Source organism: Palaemon carinicauda, chromosome 19 (assembly GCF_036898095.1).
Source record: "Palaemon carinicauda isolate YSFRI2023 chromosome 19, ASM3689809v2, whole genome shotgun sequence".
NCBI lineage: Eukaryota > Metazoa > Arthropoda > Malacostraca > Decapoda > Palaemonidae > Palaemon > Palaemon carinicauda.
Genome location: NC_090743.1, coordinates 22,849,752 through 22,854,751, shown reverse-complemented (window position 1 = coordinate 22,854,751; position 5,000 = coordinate 22,849,752). Strand labels below are relative to the sequence as shown.

Below are 5,000 nucleotides of genomic sequence, written 5' to 3'. Positions count from 1 at the left end.
ACGTGTTACTGAGAGAATTTTTTGTTACTGAGAAACAGGTGGAGAGAATATTTAGCACCTGCAAGCAGGAGAGAGAGAGAGAGAGAGAGAGAGAGAGAGAGAGAGAGAGAGAGAGAGAGAGACTTTTTTAGTGTTACTGAGAGAAAGGGAGGGAGGACATAGTACCTGTGTGCATGCAAGCAGGCAAGTAGGCTAATGCATCCATTACTATTCTCACGCATGTGGCATTTGCATGTGAAAATGCTTTGCTAAAAGGACGACAAGACTTTCCATGCTATTTAACTAAGCACTAATTGAATTTCTGGACAAAGATTACGTGGGTCACACGATCATTTTCGTAAAACATCCACTTACCCCTGACAAGTCCAATGGGATTTTGTGTGTGTTTGTGGTGTGTGTGTGTGTTTGTGTGTGTGTGTTTGTGTGTGTGTGTCTGTGTGTGTGTAGAAGTCATGGAGGCTGACACATGAGCCAAAAATATGTATTATAGCCACGAAAGGAAAATGAAATGCCTTATAATTTTTCTTTTCGTGGCTATAATAAATAGATAATTATATATATATATATATATATATATATATAATATATATATATATATATATATATATATATATATATATATATATATATATATATATATACATATATAGTTTTTCTAACACAACACATCGACCTCTAAAAAAGACATATATCAACGGCTGAATTTTGACGACTCTTGTAAAAATCTTTACCGCATCACTTACACTACATAATTATATTGTATATTGATTTAGAAGATAAAAATTACAACTAATTTGTCTTCTAGAGATTATATTAATTTATCAAGTTTAATATATAAAATTATAATAGTATCGGAAAAAAACTACTATTTTTTCATACTTTAAAAGTAAAATATCCAACAGATTTTTTTCCGGTAAAATGTTACTTACGTAATTTATTATATGTCATTCTTGCCAAGAAATTTATTGATAAGAAATTTATTGATGAGAAAATTATCCCTTCAATCTAATCTTCAATTGCACAAATTGATGATATCTATGTAGACCTGCCTACCCTCATGAAAATCGAATTTTACTCGACCATATTCTGATTATTGTTCCCCGGTTTGGTTTTAAGCAGCTGATTTGCATATTCTATTAATGGATAAAAATTCACCTCTGTTAATCCCTTTCCAGATTTCAGTAAAAGATATATCTCATCGTTTTAGACCTCCAAAGACTATTTACTCAAAGGTATCAGACCCTCCTTTCCTTTTGCAAGGTTCAACGACATACAATTTCGAGAAGTTTTATTCCTGCTACGAACAAGATGTGGATGTGCTCTTACTTTCAAATGTTCGATTATGCGCCCATATATTACATAAATGCGACAATAAAATTACGATAATTAATAAGTGGAAAACTTATCAAGAAACTTGGAAAATTGGGGAAAAAATAAAATAAGGAAACCTGCAGCAATCATGGAAAATAAAATCAGGAAACGTACCATAATCAGAGAAAAAAAAAAACTTGTGACATCCTAGAAATAAAAAGAGGATACCTATGTAACTACTTAAATCGTGGAAACTGAAAATAGAATATTTAAATACTCGAGGAAAATAAAAATTGGGAAAAACAATTTTCACAAACAAACCAGGCAATTTACAAGAAATACATTTCATATTAGTATACAGTGTACATTTCTTAATAAGTGACAGCAATACAAGGGAAATTTTTTAAAATGTGAAATCTTGACTTACAACAAATGGAATATCTCATGATTAATGCGGAATCCGAAACCCACCCACCCCCTTACCACCCTGAATTCTAGAGGGATTTTTCTTAGGCTTTATGATTATTTTTTTTTTCGGTCGACCGTGAAATCGAAAAAGGTTTTCAAAAGATGAATTTTTCACCGAAGTCACTGCCCTTAATGCATTAATGTCACTATTTTCTCAACCAATCTTCAACACCTCCCTCCCCCCCAAAAAAAAAAAATCATACCCACGAACAGAATGGATTGGTTCCAAAGTAAATAAATAAAATCTCTCCGTATTCTTTATAATTCTCTTCGTTCTACAATGCTCTTTCACAAGGCGAGTAAATCTTCTTGGTATCAAGTAAATTTTAATCTTATATATCTTATCTCCTTTTATCTATCCTTTGTCATTTTTTTCTGTAGGGCTATACTGTATAGCAACCATCATTCCATAAACACAACTGATTACATGGCCATTTTAAGTCATAAAAGAAGGAAAAAAAACAAATTATGTAACTACGGTTACTCTGGTAATATCCTCAGTTTGGCAAGAGATTCAATAAAATAGGGCAAAGACTAAGTCACTGCCTTAGAAACAATGGATAATATATAAGAAGGCAAAACGCCTTTTGCAAATTAGATATTCTTCAAAATTTTGACCGAATACAAGAGATACAGATTTATCCCCTATCAACCACATTACTATAACAACTAATCCTAAATCATCTTTATAGGAACTGTCAGGCTTCTCTACGACAGGGTAACTGGAGCGAGACCAGAAGCAATGGTAAGTGATAATTACATCAAATAATTTAAACGAAACGATAAAAAGACAGAAGCTAATAAAAAAAAAAAAAACTCATTACTACAAAATTATTACTACTAACTAAAAGCGGAGACCAAAGAGATGAGAACAAACAAATGTACACCAAAAACAGAACCGTCTGGATGAGCAAGTATCTGTTTATTTTTTTTCTGATGCAGACCAGACTTCTCACCACTCAGCAATAACAGAGAAACAGAAGGCCCTTTTAGACACAGATCATGAAGTATTTACTAGTACTGGCTCAGATATTACAACCGTTCTATGAACATGTGGAGGGATGTAAGGATAAGGCTAATTGTTACGGTATTGAGGGTGTATGGATAAGGTTATCTATTCCGGTAATCATAGGGGGGGGGGGAGCGAGAGCCTACGATTCTCTGAGATGTATTAACATAAGTATATTGCTTAGTACAAACAGAAAATAATAATAATAATAATAATAATAATAATAATAATAATAATAAAAATATAGTATTTTTCTGTCTTTCATAAAAAAATAATTTCACATCACGAACGCTATCTATAAACTAATATTCTAAAAGATAACTTTAATAAGACTAGAAGAACAAGAAAACCATATCAAAGAACATATAAATCTAAAGAGATTAGAGGCGAGAAATTCTATCAAACCCTCATAAATATAACCTTTAATACCCAAAGGATCTAGGAGAAGGGTTTCCTAAACTAATAAATTTCATTTAATCGTTCCTCCAATGCAAAACTTCGGTCAAAGCCCCAGAGATTAAAAATAAGAGAGATTAAGTTGAATCTTTTAGATAATCGTTTTTCCAATCCCAAATGTCAATCACAGATACAAACAAATCATTGATTGGAGCATCCACAAAATGACAAAGGTAATAACTGACCATTTGGACAAAGACAATCATAAGGAGTAAGCGGTTTTAAAACTTATATAAAAACCTTTTGTACAACGCCACCATAGCGAGTAAGCAGTTTTAAAACTTTAGTCAATTACTCTATCAGTCAATGAGAACACTTCAGAGTTGATAGAAAAATAAAATCAAGGAATAACTTTAATTTAGACTAAACTTTTCACAAATCTTAATGTTGGTCGTTAGTCAAAGGTAAATCAAAACTGAAGAAAGTATACACGTTTAACCCTCGTATAACTTTCAACCGATCACTAAATTAATCACATGAAAACGAATGAATAAAAATCCCAAATTCTTGCCAGTAAATCTTTCAGCTTCAGTTAACCAGAGCACAACATTTACAAATAAGCATTATATAACTCCCTATTACAAAAATATATTTGTTTAAAATTATTCTCTTCTTCAAATAATCTTAAAATAAGAAAGCAAAAAATTAAACCATAAAAAATAAAAACCAATAAGAAAATCACGACGTCTCAAAACCAATCATTATGCAAAGGATAACAATAGGAGAAAATAAGAAAATGAATAAATTCACCTTAAGAGAACAGGTTGAAAATCTTACCTTCTCTGAAGAATTTCAAGGAGGAACCCTTTCTACAGTGTTTGAGTCATCCGCTGATAAAAGAGTAGGAGGGGGGAGGGAGAGATAGGGGAAGGGGGGGTGTAGTTATCGGAAGGGTAGAGGTATAAGAGGAAGCCACTTAAGCCCAGTGGTCACAAGATATTTTGTGGTTAATCCACTTTATTGGCACTTGTTGGGTACTAACAAGATCCCACTCACCACAAGAGAGACGGAACAGAGAGTGAGAGAGGGAGAGGTGATATCGAGAGCCTCAGAAAAAAAGGCTCTCAAAAGCCTCGGAAGAACAAAAAAAAAAAAAAAAAAAAATAAGGCCCTTGGACTCCTTAAGTCTCGGCTTCCTTTTTTCTTTTTCTCTTTCCGTCACTTAATCTCGCGGTAAAGTCTACGCGGGGAGATCGTAAAACCAAAACAAGCTCAACTTTTGGGATAGCAGTTCTAAGCGAAAGTCGAAACAATGGATCTGAAAGGGATTGCTGTAAAAAAAAAATAGAGGACTGTATTAGAGGACTAACAAGTAACCTTCAAAGGCATTCCAAAAAAAGGAATAAATATATATATAGATAAATCTTAAAGGAGTCAGTCGTCTCATACACATACACACAGTAGACACTGGCACTGCCTAGAGGAGACTACTGTGCCATTACCAGCCTGCCGCCAGCCAGCAGCAGCCAAAGGGCCACGCCTGAGAACTTGAGGGGGAGACGATAGTGCCCTACTGACACATGTGCCCACATATACACGACCGTACATACGAACACACTCTTGCGCCCGAAATATATTCTCCTCTTGGCTGGCCCAATGCCCATATCATCTATCTGTTTGTTGTCGCGTTTTTCCATCATTACTTTTAAAAGAGGCTCTTGCATTCACGAGCCGAAATGAGATCAGCAGAAATTCGAGGAGAATGGCACGTGCGTGAGTTTTGAAGAGATAATGAAACAAGACTCGGGGGGGAGAG

The 5,000-nt window shown here is 34.1% G+C and overlaps 1 protein-coding gene across 1 annotated transcript in view; it reads right to left on the bottom strand.

Moving 5' to 3' along the window:
- The window catches only part of Shab (Shaker cognate b), a 524,075-nt gene extending 519,397 nt beyond the window's left edge, over positions 1-4,678 (bottom strand). The window contains exons 1-2 of the mRNA XM_068393294.1: positions 4,634-4,678; positions 4,022-4,515 (exon numbers count right to left, since the gene is read on the bottom strand). The gene's annotated coding sequence lies outside the window, so the exon portion shown is untranslated. The remainder of the gene's footprint in view (positions 1-4,021; positions 4,516-4,633) is intronic.
- Between the last annotated feature and the right edge of the window lie 322 nt (positions 4,679-5,000).